Below are 13,614 nucleotides of genomic sequence, written 5' to 3' on the forward strand. Positions count from 1 at the left end.
CATTTTCTCAATTAGTGATCAAGAGGGGAGTTCCTCTTGTGGGTGGTGCCATCTCTGGGCTGGTAGTTTTGGGTTCTATAAGAGAGTAGGCTGAGCAAGCCAGNGGAAGCAAGCCAGTAAGGAACATCCCTCCATGGCCTCTGCATCAGCTCCTGCTTTCTGACCTGCTTGAGTTCCAGTCCTGACTTCCATGGTGATGAACAGCAGAATGGAAGTGTAAGCTGAATAAACCCTTTCCTTCCCAATTTGCTTCTTGGTCATGATGTTTTGTGCATGAATAGAAACCCTGACTAAGACAGTATCTGTGTTGGTGTGTGTGTGTGTGTGTGTGTGTGTGTGTGTGTGTGTGTGTGTATCTGTGTTGGGGACTGAGGCACCTGTGGAGGCCAGAGAGGAGCTCAGATCCCCAGGAGCTCTGTCTCTATCCTTTGGGTACTGTGAACAATGTGGACATATACTTGTTTTAGTACCCGTTTCAACTGTTTGGGGGCGGAAAGGGGTGCAATTGCTTACTTAGCTTAATGAAAGTTTATGTTTGATTTCTTGAAGAATCACCAAACTATTTCCCATATTCTTGAAATCAATATAAGAAATTTTATTTACATTCTCTCTGACACTTGTTATTTTCTATTAAGAACAGAAAACATTTACTAGATTCTGCATAGGCAGGAGACCATCCTGCCTTTCATGTATTTGATTGAGTAGTTTGCCAGTGTGTATGTGTGTACATCACTTGTGTGCCTGTTCCTACAGAGATCATAAGAGGGTATTGTATCCCCTGCAAGTAGACTTCAGGCTGTTGTGAATTGCTGCATGGGTGCTGGGAACAGCCTGGCTCTCTGCAGGAGGAGGAAGTGTAAGTGAGCCCTGGTACTCGCCATATCTCCATTCCTGTCCCTGGTTCTCATGACAATGCCCCTTACACAGAGATTTAAAAACCCAGTGCTATTTTTTATTTTGTTGTTTATGCATTTGGTACCATAAACTTAGAATCCTTTACCAATCTTCTATCAGGAAGATCTACTCTTGCTTTGGTCTCCAAGAGTTACATTGTTTTGGTTCTTATTGTTTGATTGTTGGTCCTTTTAAGTTAGTTTTTGTGTGATGCCAGGGAGGAGTCCACACTAACTCCTATGTAGACATCTGCTTCCATCATGGTTTGAAAAGAACATTTTTCCCCTCTGCATGATCCTGACACACTTGTCAAATCAGCCAGCCACAGATGAACGGATTTGCTTCTGGACCCTTAATCCTCAGTTGATCTGTGTATCTGCGTGTCAGAAATGAGCTGTGTTTAGTGTGATACCTTCTGAAATTGGGAAGTGTTAACTCTAGCTCTTAAAAAAAAAAAAAAATGCTGTTTTGGCTCTCCGGGGCCACTTAAATTTCTATATCACATTACGGATGGGCTTTTTGGTTTGTTCATAAAAGGCCTTTGGATCTTTCATGTTGCTGCACCGAATTGGTAGATAATCTTAAAGAGCTGCACCAACATTGTTAGGTCTCTTAATCTGGAGCAATCTACTAAAATCTCTAAATTCCTTCAGTGCTGTTCCATAGCTTTAGATTTCTTTGGTTAGTTTATTTTAAAAAATTTTGCTATTTTGGATATTATTGCACATGAATTTTCTACTTAATTTTTTCAGAATGTTTATTACAGGTGATGTTACACAGAGAAAACCTGTATCAAACAACAACAATAACAACAACAACAAAATACTGATGTTTTGCCTGTTGACTGTATGGCCTATAACTTTGCCAGTTAACATAGTAGGTGTGTGTATGTGTGTGTGTGTGTGTGTGTGTGTGTCTGTGTGTGTCTGTGTCTGTGTGAATTTTCAATATACCATCTGTAAATACAGATAGCTTTACTTTTATTGTTAGTTTATATGACTTTTTATTTTTATAGCTTAATTTCTCTGTCTAGAGCACCAATACATTGTTCACTAGAAATGGAAAAATAATGTTTTATTTCTGATTTGGGGGTGAATGCTTTACTGTTCCATTAAATTATGTTGTTAGCTTTTCATGTAAATCCCTTTCCATACCAAGGAAATTTCCTTCCATTCCTAGGTTTTCTTTAAAATCATGAAAAAGTTGAATTTTGTCAAATGCTTTTTCTGTGTCAGCTGAGATGGTCATGGAAACTATTAGGTAGAATACGGTACTGATTTGCATGATGAACCATTTTGTATCCCTAGGTAAATCCCACTTACTTGTGATGTATATAATCATGGTGTAGAATTCTTCATAGCACACTTTTATGATCTGCAAGATATTAGTAAGGGGCCTGGAGAGATGGCTTAGCCGTCAAGAATGCTTACTGCTCTTGCAGAAGATGAAATTCCCTTTCCAGCGCCCATGTCAGGGAGCACGCAACTGCTTATAATCCCAGCTCCAGAGAAGTTGAAGCCTCTGGTCTTTGTGGTGCCTGTGCTTATGCACATATGAACACACATAGACACATGGACTCATGTGCACACATGCACACATTCCTGAGTGCACACATACAGGTGAAAATAATAAAGATAAATCTGAAGATGTTTAGTAAGGTCTCGGTTTTAATTTCTGAATTTAGCTATTTGCATATCCTCTAATTTTTTCTTTGTTAGGCCAAGCTTTTGTCAGTCTTGTTGACGGTTTCCCTAGGAACAAACATTTCGTTCACAGATTGTATTTCTTAATGTTCTCTATCTCATCTCTTCCACAACCCTCTTTTCCCCTTAGAGTGCTAGCATTAATTTACTCCTGCTCTACTACTTAAGTGTTACTTTGAATTCTCTTAACCTCATATTCATACTTTAAAAACCTAAACCCCAATTTGGCTCTTAATTGAGGACAGGTTCCTTAGGGAGGTAATTAAGGACGAATGAGGTCATAGGGTGGGGTCTTACATGGTACAGTTGGTTTCCTGATTAGTGGAGGAGACGTCACAGAGCTCTCTGTTTATATGCACAGAGAGTAAGCCAAGTGAGCTCACAGTGAAAGACTAGCAAGCCAGGAAGACATACCTCCTCAGAAACCAGCCCTGGCCCTCCTTAATCTTGGACTTCCTGGACTGCAGAAAACAATTTCCTGCAGTTTCTCACCCAGTCTGCAGAGTGTGTGTACTAGGTGGCCCTAGTACAAAAGTACAGTATGATAAGTTCAACATTTAGATTTTTCTTCCTTTGTGACACAGGCATTTGCTGTTAATACATTGTCATGGAAGGTTTAACACAGATACTGTCCTTGTTAGAGTTTTAATTCTGGGAGGAGACACCATGACCAAGGCAACTCTTACACAGGTAAGCATTTAATGGGGGACCTGCTTGGCAGTGTACAGGCAGACATGGAGAAGTAGCTAAGAGTTTCATCCTGATCTGCAGGCAGAGAGCCTGGGCTTTTGAAACTTGCAAGCCCATGTCCAGTGACACACCGTGAACAAGGGCACACTCGACCATGGTCACACCTTACAAACAGTTCATGAACTGAGGAGTAAGCATACGAATATATGAGCCTAGGGAAGGCTCTCTCATTCAAAAAAACGAATCTTTCCTTTATTTTGAAAAAACAGGAAGAAGAGGCAGTGTGCACTTGGCTAAGTTTGAGGTTGGCAGTGGGAGGGGAGAACCTTGCCATCTGAGGCCTTAGTTGCCACCAAGGAGGTAAAAATACTGAGAGAGTGAGCAAGGTCTTGGGACTTCTAGCATTTCCAGTAGCAAGAAAGTCATTAAGGAAGTGCTGCTAAGGGCAGAGGTCCCTTAAGTTACCTAGGTAGTGGGAAAGGAAAGCTTTCTGTAATCCAATGAAGTCATCCACTGAAGGAAAAATTTAAAGGTGATGTTACCGGCTGAGCGAACACCTGGCGTGAATATAGAGAATGATCACAGAATTTGGAGAAAAGCCTTCTGGAAGGTGGTTGAATGTTCTGTTTTAGTTTTCCTTCAGGGATAAGTGAGGCAGAATGAAGTGAGGTTTGGCTGAGAACTACAGTCCTCCTTGGGCTGGGTGGGAGTCAAGAGAACCCACAGTTCTGCCACTGCCAGGCTCATGCTGGTATTTCAATTTTCCCATCAAAATGCTGCTTACGCACGATCAACATTTCTTTCCTTTTCCTAAAATCTCCATAAATAATGCAGCTGCACGTTCTTTGGAGTAGAACATTTTCTTGCAAATGATACGTGTCTGAAATATACCTTAGAATATTGGGTTCTGAGGGGGACCTAATGAGCTTGGCTGTTCTTGTTGCCCATAGTTGTTAAGACAATTTGATCAGGCAGACATAGATAGAATATTACTGTTATTATTGGTAAACCTAGCATCAGAAAACATGGCCTAGAGCTGTAGATAAGTTGACTGTGTGATACTGAACTCCAGAATGAGGCAGAATTACTCACCCATTGCCAGAAGCACAGAAAATTGCAGGCCTTCTCACATTGTCTCTGGGAGCATTTTGTATAGGCAGGCAGAGCAGAAGACAGACTTTATATTGGCAGCCAGCTCCCTACAGGCAAAGAAGAGGGAATGGAGCCTTATATCATCATGTTATCGTCAAAATTTATTGATAAATAAGTTACTCCTCCTTAGAGAAGAATAAGGAAGGGGCAGAGGAGGACCAGCATAAGGGACCCCAGTGGCCGCTACTGGTTAGATTTCCCCGGCTGGCCTATCATTCTGATGATTAAATGTTGGAAAGCTTCTGGGCTCCATCCCTAGAACTCTGGTCCTATTCTCTCCCCCTTTCTTGTCTCCCCTACCTCATGGTTCTCTGCTCTTCACTGTCTGCCTCTACTTTTTCTGTAGCAGTCATCTCTTTTCTTTTCTTTTCTTTTTTCTTTTCTTTTCTTTTCTTTTCTTTTCTTTTCTTTTCTTTTCTTTTCTTTTCTTTTCTTTTCTTTCTTTCTTCCTTCCTTCCTTCCTTCCTTCCTTCCTTCCTTCCTTCCTTCCTTCCTTCCTTCCTTTTATTTTTTTCAAGATAGGGTTTCTCTGTGTAGCCCTGGCTGTCCTGGAACTCACTCTGTAGACCAGACTGGCCTCAAACTCAGAAATCCACGTGCCTCTGCCTCCTGGGTGCTGGAATTAAAGGCATGCGCCACCACATCTGGCTCAGTCACCACTTTCTGTGAAAAATGCTCAATATTTTTTGTTTATTGTCCATGGGCAATATCTGTATATCAAATGTTTCTTGAAGCCAGGTTCTAGAATCACCAGAGAAAATTACCCAAGCCCTAGTAGACCCTTTCTTTGAATAGCTCTAGGTTTATGAATTAGTTAAAATCAGGCATGGGGTTATTTATGCTGAGAGAATCTGAAGAGGACAAGAAGTACAAGTGAATTAAAAAAATAACTTCTGCTTATCCTACCCCCCAACCTGGCTACTGTTGGTATGTGTGTGTGTGTGTGTGTGTGTGTATCAGTGAGTGTGTGAGGCCAGATGTGGTTGTGGTTGTTGGGATGTCTTCCTCATTCATTCATTCATTCATCTATCTATCTATCTATCTATCTATCTATCTATCTATCTATCTTTCATTTCGAGACACGGTCACTCAATGAACTCACTCACTGAGCTCATGGTTTTAGCTAGACTAGCTGACCAGCGAGATCCCTACACCTATCTGTCTCTCCACCCCTCTCCAGCATGCGGGTTACAGGCACACATTGCACCCCTGGCTTTCACTGGGTTCTGGTGACCTGAATTCAAGTCTTTGTGTTGCATAGCAAATGTTTAACCTAATGAGTCTTTTCCCTAGCCACTCATCACCCCTTTTAAAATGTTTATTTTATGTGTATGATTGTTTTGTCAGTCTGCATGTGTGCACCACGTGCATGAGTGGTGCCAGTGAAGGCCAGAATAGAGCATCGGATCTCCTGAAACTGGAGTTACAGATGGTTGGTAGCCACTGTCTGGGGGCTGGGAACCAAGCCCAGGTATTCCAGAAGAGAAGTCAGTGTTCTTAAGTGCTGAGCCACCTCTCTAACTCCCCACTTGTCACTCTTAAAAGAATTATTAACATTCTTCATCATTATAACTTTGTTAAGCGGTGAATTTCATTGATTGGGGGCCAGGGTATTTTGTATAAGAAGCCACCAGTTGTAATAGAAATTTATTTTGTCATACCCCTGCACCCTTTATCCCCAAGGCTGAGGGATCTGGAAGACTTCAAAAAGCAAAAAAACAATGAACAAGGAACAGTGTCTTCCATACACAGTAGCATAGCTGCACATATGAACCCACAGGAATTAGGACACTATCCACAAGCCCTGTGTAAACTGAAGCCAGATCAAATCCTACCATGGAGATAGGAAGGGGACATGACAGCCTATCCATAGGCTAGGGGATACTGGCAGTTGAAAGCTTCCAGGAAAGGGGTAGTCAGTTTACTTTAAAAGTTCAGTAGATGGAAAGATGGCTCAGCAGAAGACCCAAGTTCCATTCCCAGCACCCACATGGCAGCTCACAGTAATCTCTGACTCCAGTTTCCGAGGATCTGATAACCTCTTCTGGCCTTCATGATACCAGGCTGGCATGTGGTGCACAGGCATACATGCAGACAAAACACCTACACACTCCTACACACACACACACACACACACACACATTAAAAAGTGTCGCCCCTGATAGTGTTGTGGTAGCTTGACCACACTCCCGTACAAGGCTATCCATATTAGAATGTATGAACAGCACAAGTTGGATTTGATGGATGAAAAGGGGGTGGGACACGAAGCTGAATGGGCGGGGAAGGGGGGATAACCTGGGAGGGGATGGGATGGGTGAACATGATTAAATTGCATTGTATGACATGGGATGAGAGAAAGAAATGCTGATATACATTTCTTAGTTCTCTGGAATGGAGAGAAGTATAGTATGCAGAGGTGTAGTGTGGTACAGAATCAGCCTGCCTCTCAGTGCCATGTGTGGAGCTGGAATGGAGCAGAAATGAGTGTTGAAGATGAACATTGTGGTGGCTTACATGTTAACTTCAGGCAATCACTGAGTTCGACTGACATCACACACACACAACAGTTTTGGTCAGAATGTGTCATCTAATACATGTATTATGGATGTGTTCCATTTGAGCATAGCTATTTTATTAAACCATTAGTGCATGACAATACTGATGATGTTTCAGCTTAATTTTGTGTTGGGTTGCTCTTCATCTAAACTCTCAAATCTTGGGACCAGTGTCAAATGTGTGATTTTTCTAATGAGTATAGGTATCTAAAGATATATATCTACAAAGCTGACATCTGTATAGCTTTTGCCTGTGATTCTTGAATTTTTTTTTTCAAGACAGGGTTTCTCTGTATAGCCCTGGCTGTCCTGGAACTCACTCTGTAGACCAGGCTGGCCTCGAACTCAGAAATCCACCTGCCTCTGCCTCCCAAGTGCTGGGATTAAAGGCATGCGCCACCATCGCCCGGCGATTCTTGAATTTTAACCTATATAAAAATCATCCCTATAAAGTTGAATTTTTTATGCCGTATATGGCATTTAATCCTATTTGCCGTATAATATTCGTATGTCTATCTATATTTTTGCTTTCTTTTCCTTTTGTGATTTTAAGACAGGGTCTCAATGTGTAGCCCTGGTTGGCCTGGAACACACTATTTAGACCAGACTGGACTTGAACTCACAGAGATTGTATTCCCTCTGCCTCCTAGTACTGGAATTAAAGGCATGTGCCACCATGCCAAGCCATCTTCTTTTTTATTAATATGTAACCTAAAGTATAGAGGTCATATAATGGTATTTTTATATCTCACATAGCAGTGACCTCTCTGCCTTGCTTATTAATGTTATTTTTTGTTTTTGTTTTTGTTTTGTTTTTTGTTGTTTTTCGAGACATGGTTTCTCTGTGTAGCCCTGGCTGTCCCAGAACTCACTCTATAGACCAGTCTGACCTCAAACTTAGAAATCCGCCGCCTCTGCCTCCCAAGTGCTGGGATTAAAGGCATGTGCCACCACACCTGGCTTAAAGTTATTAATCAAATATATTCAAAGGAATATTTAATGAGCAATAATCTTAACTGTCATTCACAATACCATTTAAAAGTAATTTCCAGTTCTCATTAATGTCTGTAAGGTGCAGCAATGTTCAGAGGAAAGCACAATATAGTTTTTTTTTTTTTACTTAAACATAATCATTAAACTTGATATGAATAACAACTAATAAATAGTGATGTTGGTAATGATGATATAGAATAAAATATAATATTTGTCTGTAGAAAAGACCTGTGTGTTTTGTCATTTGTTATATTGCTTTTCTCCCCAACCCATGTGATTTTAGTTTTTCCTCCATTTTCTCATTTCAAAACTGTAGGGTCATCCATATCCCTGCATTCTCGGAGTGCGATACTCAAAGCCAGACCTGCTCAACTCACAACTCACAGTCTCCTCTGTGGCCTTCTTTTAGTTTGCAATATAAATTTAGATTTCAGATTTGCTATACATGTCTACAATGTAATAAAATGGAAATAATAATAATAATAATAATAATAATAATAATAATGATAATATCCTAAAGTTCAGGTTATGGATATTGCTCTTAGTAATCACATAAGAAAGGCAATGAGATAGGATGTATTTAGGAAGGTAATATGAATTACTTAGATTTGACATCTAAATGCTCAGATGAAAACCTTATCTTTGGAATAAATTATGCTTGCTTAAATGTAAACATCCACAGTGCCTAGAATGTTTTTGGCACCATATCTTATGAAGGAGTAGAAACAAATTCCAATTCAGGAGTCAGAAATAAAAGGCATAGTACATTGAGTTTGGACATGGGGGAGCCTCTGACCGTGCCCACTGCCCTCCTATACCCCTCATGCTGGGGAGTAGGCTCAGAATGTTCTCAGCTTTTTAGAGGCAGCATGAATGCCGTTGTCAAAATATGGTTATAAAAGCAAGCACTGACATTCAGACTCCTTAATCTGATACTGTTCAGGGTACTGACATGATGTTACTAATGGAAAATTCCATTCCTGACCTCATGTGATTGATCAATTCATACACAGGCACACTGAAAATGGTGTAAAGTTATAATAATGGTGTATAACTTATACATGAAACAAAATGAATTTTGTGTTTTAATAGGCTCAATCTAAAGCTACCTTATAACACCGAAATCGGGGGGGGGGGAATCTTAAAAATGAAACACCTCCAGTCCAAAGCATTTCTGATGAGGGATGCTGCCAACTTTATAGAAATGACTTTTATATTGACAGTTTTAAAATTCAAAAACTATAGGTGCATGCACATGTGTGTGTGCATATGTATGAGTATAAAACAAAATTTGTGTATGGTAGAAACAATGCTATGTGTTCACTGAGCCCTGACCCCCCTTTATAAACTCACTACCTTTTGTGTCTTTGTTTAAATATTTATTCAATGGTTATCTAGACCTTTTAATATTTGCTAAGGCAAATGAGGATTGCAAAAATGAATAAGGCATAGCAAGCAAAACCTTCCCTGAGGGACCCAGGGTTCAGTGCTGGAAAGCAGAAAGCAGTAATCCACTGTAAGTAAAACAACAAAGACAAAAAGCACGCCAGGGGAAGGACACCTAATCCTACGTGGATCACTGAAGCTCAAAGGAGGCTGGGCCAGGCCTGGACATGTAGCAGGAATTAGCCAAGTGAAGAGGAAGTGTTCACAGGGTTGTCTATGCAAGATGAAGACATGGAAATAGATGCCAGACTCGGAACACCAGACTGTGTAGAAACTGTTAGCATTGCAGGAATATGAAGTCCTAGGCAGGGAGTGGCAATTTATAAAGCTACCCAGTAGGCAGGGGACTGTGTACATGGTACACAGGGGGTACCATGAGGGAATACCCCCTGGTGTTCTTTCTTATCATCTTTGGTCGTGTGAAAAGAGCCAAGAATATTCCTCCCAGGCCTTCACCTTTTTCACAGAGGTGATGTGAACAGTTCCTTCATCCTTTCAAGTACATCCACTTTGTTTATACAATTCTTTCTAGAAGGCCACACCTTGGGACGCATATTCTGCATTCTACCAAATCCATAGTTCACAGACTTTAAAACAAACAAAACACAGGCTCTGACAGATTTTGTAGACCATACAGTACCTTCAGAAGTCTAACATTTCTCCAAAAGAAGTGACATAGCAACATGCTTTGTGTTGTATTGTTTACAGGGAACCCTAGCGACCTGTAGGCTTAGATTTCTCAAAACCTACTTTAATAAGAGTTCTTAAATGCTTCAACCTCCCTTTCCACCCACCAGAGGTAGTGGAAAGGAAAGATTATTAGGGAAAAGAAGATGATGGTCCTGTTCAGAAATAGTTCTTTTGGAGTGATTCCAGTGTTTGTTGTCAGGATATCAGCAGTTCAGTTTACATGAATCAGCAGTGGTAGCTCAATCCACTTGCAAACACCATTCATGAATGGGGGTTCAATCAAGAAGAAACCATGAGGCTCTGCCAGTCAGCCTGAGTCCACACAGAAGCAGCAGGAAGCTGCTGGAACATCATGAGTAGTTCTTTGCTGCATTTCTCTCTCAAGACAAGTGATGATCAGCGAAGAAAGTCAGGTGAACCAATGCCACACATTGTCAGTGAAGACCAGCACCAGCAAAGCCCAGTGAAAAATCAGCAAAGAGTGGCCGGGCAAACCAGCGCCAAAGCATTGTCCACTCTCTGTTGAGTTATACTCACACCCTTTCCAAACACTGTCCACTCTTCAAACATCATGTGTCCTCTCTAGCGTCCACTTCAGCCAAATACCACAAGCCTCTCTTCCAGGCAGCTTCTAGGGAAACGCCACGAGTCTGTTTGCAGCAAAACATCTTCTCATAAGACAGTTTCAAAAAAAAAAAAATCACATGACACAACTGAGTCTCTAAAGAAACCAGAAAATTCCATTTCAGTAATCTGGCTCCACTGGGGTTTAACACAACCCTCCACCTATCATCATAAATAAACTTTTATTGAAACACCATCATGACTATTAATTTTCACATTGTCTGCTGTGCTTCTGTATTCTGAAAGCAGCTAGTAGTTGTGAAAGTATTGCAGACAAAGCATACAGATAAGCAGACATAAAAATATAAGACTAAAAATTCCATTTTAATAGTACTGCATTATTAGAGGTAGGAGATAATGTTGGAAAGGAGAGCTGCAGAGATGGTTCATCAATTAAGAGCACGCGTTTTTTTTTTGTTTTGTTTTGTTTTTTGTGTTAGTGTAGAGGACCTGGGTTCAATTCCTAGCACCCACATGTTGCTAACACCCATCTGTAACTCCATTTCCAGGGGAAATAGGGTCATCTCTTGACCATTGTGGGGCGCATGGTGCAGAGACATGCAAGCAGGCAAAAAACCCACTCACACAACATTAAAGAGATAGGTAGGTAAATAGATGGATGGATGGACAGATGGCCAGCCAGCCAGCCAGATAGAATGTGGGTTTATTTGAGCAAGGTTGCCAGGAATGGAGAGTGGATTGTAACTTTAAGACACGCCAAAAAAAAAAAAAAAAAAGCCAAATTTGGGGTCGGTTTTAGACTTTGGCTGCTACTCACTGGCACAGAGCAAGGATGCAGAGAACTGTGGAAATGGGGGTAAGATTTTTTTTTAAAAAAACACATTAGTTCTAAATATAGCAAACCTGCTTCCATATGTCTTCTCACCCAACCCTTACTTATGAGGCTCAAGAACTGAAAGGTCTAGGGTTAGGACCAGTCTGGTTGTCACTACACAGTGGTTAAAAATTAATGACTCTCCCATGGTTTGGGTTTTAAGATTATGCCACAGAATTCTCAAACCAAACATAACTCTGTCTTCCTTGCAGTGTGAAATCTCCTTCATGATGATCCAAGCCATCTTGCTTTCTTTTCATTGTTTCCACAATAAATACCACAACTAAAATCACTCAGAGAAGAAAGGGTTTCTCTCATCTTACAGGGATCTTAGGGCAGGAATTCCAGGCATGAACTGAGTTACCAATGGAGGCAGAGACCGTAGACAAGTGCTGCTTACAGACTTGTTCCTTGTGGCTTGCTCAGCTTGTTTTTTTTATATCACCCAGGACCACCTGTTATTAGGGATGGCACCACTCATGGTCCCTCTCATATCAAACATTAATTAAAAAAAAGTTCCCCATGGACCTACCTGCAGGCTAATCTGATAGAAACATTTTCTTAATTGATGTACCCTTTTCCCAGATGATCCAACTTTATATCAAGGTAACAAAACCAACCAACTAACCAACCAACCAACCAACCAACCAACCAACCAACCAACTAACCAACTAACCAACCAAATAACCAACCAACCAAATAACCAACCAACCAACTAACCAACCAACCAACCAACCAACCAACCAACCAACCAACTATCCAACAAACTAACCAACAAACCAACCAACCAACTAACCAACAAACCAACCAACTAACCAACAAACCAACCAACTAACCAACAAACCAACCAACCAACCAACCAACCAACCAACCAACCAACCAACCAACTAACCAACAAACACCAAACAAGACATGGAAGCAAACTTAGCCAGCTCACAGGTAATGTTGGAAACTTCTACTTTGTCAACAAGGAAACTCTCTTTATTGGTTCCAAATAACCCAGAACCCATTGGGTTTCCAGAAATGATATAGAAACTGGTGTCACATGGATGGCTAGAGGTCCATGCCTCTGTCTTTGCACATGTCCAGGAGATGCTATGTAAGACACAGGAGAGCAAATGGTTTCTATCAACCATAGTTAGCTCTGTCTCATCCCTCTCCTAACTTTTGCTTGCATTTAAATCCTGGTTTTACCACAGATTGCCTGTATAACCGTTGTCAGGGTATTTAAGTGTCAGTGTCTCAGTATGCTTGTCTTTCAAATAAAAACAGAAACATACCCCCACACAATTGTGAGAGTTAAATAAGATAAATCCAGGCAAAGAAATGAGCACAGAATTCAGCATAGTCATTGGATGTGGGTTGACGGACGAGATTGGGCTAGGTACTGGGGATGCCGTGGGGTGGGCTTCCTTCTTCCACCCCTGTGTCCACTCATCATCCATTATGACTCAGCAGCTCAGCACCTCACTGCCATGAGTTTTCTTGTCCCTGATTGCTCAGCAGACATGTACAGACCACTTTCTAGATCCTGTTGTTATTCAGAATAGCTTTGTATCTGAAACATTAAATGCGCATATCCTGTCTCTAGTCCTGTTAACTTTCTTCTTTGTCACCAGGAATCTGGAGCTCTGACTTCATTATTGCTTGCACAGAATGACTTCATAATTTCCGTTCTTACCTTTCCTCCCCAAATAAGGTCCTGTTATTTAGTGGCATTCTCATCTGTACCCTCATTTCATGTGTCCGTGACACTCGAGACCTTAACGGATAGATCTTTGCTGTCTGCAGCTGGGTTCTCTCTCTGAGCCTCCTGGGTTACAGCCAGTTCAAGTCCAGCCTGGAATACACTGTGAGATTCAGTCTCAACAAAGAAGCCAAGGCAAAACAATCCCTTAAAAGCACTTGGTGTGGTAGCATATGCCTTTAGTCCTAGCACCCAGGAGGCAGAGGCAGAGGCAGAGGCAGAGGCAGAGGCAGAGGCAGAGGCAGAGGCAGAGGCAGAGGCAGAGGCAGAGGCAGAGGCAGAGGC

At 41.3% G+C, this 13,614-nt stretch overlaps 1 long non-coding RNA gene across 1 annotated transcript in view; it reads right to left on the minus strand.

Annotated features, from left to right (window-relative positions):
• LOC110335388 overlaps window positions 1–13,614 on the minus strand; it is a 22,272-nt gene that overhangs the window by 3,425 nt on the left and 5,233 nt on the right. The window contains exon 2 of the long non-coding RNA XR_002381164.1: window positions 4,380–4,486. This is a non-coding gene — a long non-coding RNA (uncharacterized LOC110335388). The remainder of the gene's footprint in view (window positions 1–4,379; window positions 4,487–13,614) is intronic.

The sequence above is a fragment of the Mus pahari genome, chromosome 18 (assembly GCF_900095145.1).
Source record: "Mus pahari chromosome 18, PAHARI_EIJ_v1.1, whole genome shotgun sequence".
NCBI classification, from domain to species: domain Eukaryota; kingdom Metazoa; phylum Chordata; class Mammalia; order Rodentia; family Muridae; genus Mus; species Mus pahari.